Consider the following 4,306-nt stretch of genomic DNA (forward strand, 5'->3'; position numbering starts at 1 on the left):
CCTTGAGTATCAGTGAAATATATTATTTACGCGAGGGGTCTGGGAAGACTGCTTTGGATTGAGTATCACAGTGAAATCTATTTATTCAATTCTCTACACCAGGAATAAGTATTTGTCTTGTTTTATTTTCGTACACACGATGTGGCATGCTATTGTACTACTAACACTGTTTATAGTAGGCTAGAATAATATATATATATATAGATATATATTATATATATTATATATATATATATATATATATATTACCCCAATCCAAAACACTGCACTGGTTTGTGGTGCTGGGGGTGGGGCAGTCATCATTGAAGAATGGTATTTTAGGGGTGAAATGAAGAACAACTGTACCACCCACCTGTTCTGTATGGAGCGCCATTTGTGCAAAAACTATCCAGCATTAATTTGTCAATTTGTTTGTCAATTTGTTTGTCAATTCATGAATTGGTCAATTTGTCCAGCAATTCGTCCATAAATTTGTCAATTCATATAGTAATTCCTAAATGTATTTGTTAATTCATCTAATAATTAAGTAATTAATTTGTCAATTCATTGATACGAAAGGCTGTATGGACCTGCAAATTTCCAATCAACCAGATAAACTTCCCTGCAAACTTTCCAACAAACTTCCAACTGTCAATCTCGCACTGTGCCGAAAACATTGCAATCTTTCTAGCCAATGGGAGAACACTAACATTCTAACCAATGGAAATCCAGCCTCACTCAAAACTGCTTCAGCCAATAATATTGCAGTTTATTAGAAGGGGCATTTCAAAAGATATTCTATTTAACAAGATATTTGACTGTTGATTTTCAATGGAGGCGTCCATCTCACTGCGCACACTGCAGTGTTTTCGGTACAGTGCGAGATTGACAGTTGGAAGTTTGTTTGTTGGGAAGTTTGTCAGGTTGATTGGAAATTTGCAGGTCTATACAACTTTTTGTATTAAAAAATTGTCAAATTAATAAATTATTAGATTAATTAACAAATACGTTTATAAATTGACGACTTTATGGACCAATTGCTGGACAAATTGACAAATTTGTGGACGAATTGCTGGACAAATTGACCAATTCATGAATTGACAAACAAATTGACAAATTAATGGCTGGATAGTTTTGGCACAAATGGCGCTCCATAGTTCTGAGACATATGGGATACCTCTCTTTGGATCACAGAAGCCTTGCACAGCAGATTAAATGATAAGCAAACAGCTCTATTATATGATACTTTGACAGGTCACTCAAAACAGATGACAATGGTGTTAAATACTGCATTGGGGCATTTTACAGCTTAACAAACAAACAGCCTCACTAATTCAGGGTACCCAAACGGAATCCTTATGAATCCTTTTTGTCATTAATTAGCAAAACAGCTGTGGCACATCTGAGGCGGTTAGAACAAACAGTATGTGAACACAGACTCGCAATTATTTCAATGCATTTTAAACACATTTTCTTAACTCTTTACACTCAGCCCTATTCATTTTGTTCGCTAGCTCATCGTAGGAACATTCGAGATCTATCGGTCAAGTCTTGTTTGAAAGATGAGGATTCAATCTACTCAGCACGCCTAGTTGTGACATCATAGATGCCCAAATAAGGAAAACAAGCTTCCGAAACTCAGAGTTCAGGAGAGCGAGTGCGTAAAGAACACGGATAATTTGCCTGTTGTGAGAACAGGGCTCAGAAACAAACCATAAAAACAAAAGCTGACCCTTCAGGACAGCGAGTCACAAAAGAACAAGTCTCAGAAATGTTTTTTGAGGAGTCAGAAAGTAATAATTCTGACAATTTATTGTCATCTGACAAAGAGGAGGCGATCTTTCAGGGGACTGATGCGTCACTGGAATTGTAAGTAAAACATTTGATTAGGCTATTTTTATGATATTTTTCTAGTGCTATTATTATTATTTAGCATTTATTTGCCAAAGTAATTAATGATTATGACTTATAATTATATAATTATGTTATTTCGCGTTGCCAAAATGTTTGTATCACTATTGGTAAATCCCAGGATAGAATTTAGCAAAATATATCGGTTTCATCACCACATTATTTGTAATAAGTTATTATTATTTTACTTGTGTAATTATAGAGACCCCACGTGGGATTTGCCCCATGCCTTTGAAATGCACAGGCAGTGTGCAAAGAGCTGTCCCACAGAGGAATGTGCAGATGCCACTGGCACCAGCTTCACAGCAGAGGGGAGAGAGAAGGAAGAAAATGATACAGCTGCAACTCAGCCAAGGTTTACACCTTGTCACACTCCAGGTCAACAACTGGATGCCATGAAAAGCTACAGCCATTCAGTTTTATTTTGGTTTTTTTTTTTCCAGATACTGTCCAAAAACTTTGTGACAACACAAACAAACAGGGTCAGAAACAAAAACAGAAAGGAAAGAAGTTCACATGGAACCTGGCTGGCAAGCAGCAATTCTATGCTTTTTTGGCAATAATAATTTACATGGGGCTTGTAAAGTTACCTGACCTGCCAGAATACTGGGCAGAGGATGGAATCTTTGGGATGCCATTCTGCAAGAAAACCATGAGCAGGAATACTTTTATGGGAATTCTGTGGAACCTACACCTCGGTGACCCTGATGAAGATGAAGATAATGAGAGGAAGAGGGGGAACACCTGACTACAATCCCTTTTGTAAACTTCAACCATTTCTCAATGATCTTATTGTTTTATGTAAGGCAATGTACCACCCAAACCAGTATATTTCAATAGATGAAAGAATGGTTGCCATGAAAGCCAGAATTGGAATGAAACAGTATATAAAGGATAAACCTACAATGTGGGGCTATAAACTGTTTGTGCTTGCAGATTCCAAAAGTGGCTATACATGGAATTTTGAATTGTACACTGGTAAATGGAGAGAAGTGTCTGGAAAGGGGCTAGATTATGATGTCATTATGTCCTTGATTGACAGGTCTTTGGGATCAAGCGACAGGCTTTACTGTGAAAACTTTTACACAAGCCCTATGCTTTTTACTGACCTCTTTGCAAAGAACGTTGTTGCCTAAGGAGTAATCCGAGAAAATAGAAAAGGATATCCTTACACAAAAACGAGAGATACCAAAGATGTTTCATTATGCACAACCATTCACCAAGAATATGAAGGACAAACTGCAGCTAGAAAAATAAAATCCCAGCACCAGAAGCAATAAAAGACTGCAATCAACATACGGGGGGTGATAAATCTGATCAACTCATTGAATATTACAGTGTCTTTAAAAAATGGTACAGAACATTGCTTTTTCATTGTAACTATAAATAGTTTTATCTTGCACAAAGAGATCTGTGAGGAATTTGGGAAACAGCCAGATACCCAAAAACTATTTCGGAAAGCTTTGACTTTTGAACTGGCAGGTGAACTGTATCCCTTTCAAACAACATAATTGGTTTCTACATATAATATGCAACACTTGCAAGAGCCAGTTGCAGATGTAGAGGAGGCTTTTTCAGATTAAAATGCAACACAAGGGAGACAGCACTGTGCTTATTCCAGTCAAACTAAAGGGAAGGGAAGTGAAGTCGAAACACCTTGGATGTGTAAAACTTGCCTCTGTGCGTAGTTGTTGATGGGAATTGTTTTTCTAGATGGCACAGAAAATAGTTATTTGTGTGTTAGCACTTATGTATATAGTTATTTATTTTACTGTTAGTTATTTTGTTACTTACTTTCTAAAAGACACTTTTGGTTAAAAAAAATCAGAAAATCACTAACAATGTTTGCACACTCATATTTTGGTCATTGTTTGTGCTATTGGGATGAAATTTTGTATGCAACTTTCCAACATTAGACTTTCTTTTCAGATTGTCAGGAGCCTTCGTTATACATGTTCTTATGGTTTAAAACCCAATAAAGTGTTAATTTTTGTAAATGTGTTTTTATTTATTTACATTTTCTCATCTGTGAGGGTCTCTGAAGCATTGTTATTTCAGATAACTTCATAATATATTAAATACTTTTGTACTTTAAAGATCATGCTTCTAAGACATACAAAAATGTGTTTTGAGGCCAGGGTGAAGTACTTCTCTGAAGTCATATCCATGGGACACGGTAAACCAAATATGCTCTTCAAAACCATTGATCAAATCCTGCATCCAGTCATTGATAAATCCATCTCCCGTTCATCGTCCTCTCTTAACTGCCATGATTTCTCCTCTTTCTTTCGGAACAAAATCAACACCATTTATTCTACACTCTCCTGCCACAAACCCAGTATAGTACTTTGACCATTTTGACTGCCCTCTGATTGCCCCTCCTGCTCTCTCTTCCTTCTCCCCTCTCTTCATTACT

General features: G+C 36.6%; 1 long non-coding RNA gene across 1 annotated transcript; it reads left to right on the forward strand.

Moving 5' to 3' along the window:
- Positions 1-1,622: 1,622 nt before the first annotated feature.
- Positions 1,623-3,887, forward strand: LOC121326456. Its single transcript, XR_005951486.1, has 2 exons — positions 1,623-1,848; positions 2,093-3,887. It is a non-coding gene; the product is annotated as an uncharacterized LOC121326456 (long non-coding RNA).
- The last annotated feature ends 419 nt before the right edge of the window (positions 3,888-4,306 follow it).

The sequence above is a fragment of the Polyodon spathula genome, chromosome 14 (assembly GCF_017654505.1).
Source record: "Polyodon spathula isolate WHYD16114869_AA chromosome 14, ASM1765450v1, whole genome shotgun sequence".
Lineage (NCBI taxonomy): Eukaryota > Metazoa > Chordata > Actinopteri > Acipenseriformes > Polyodontidae > Polyodon > Polyodon spathula.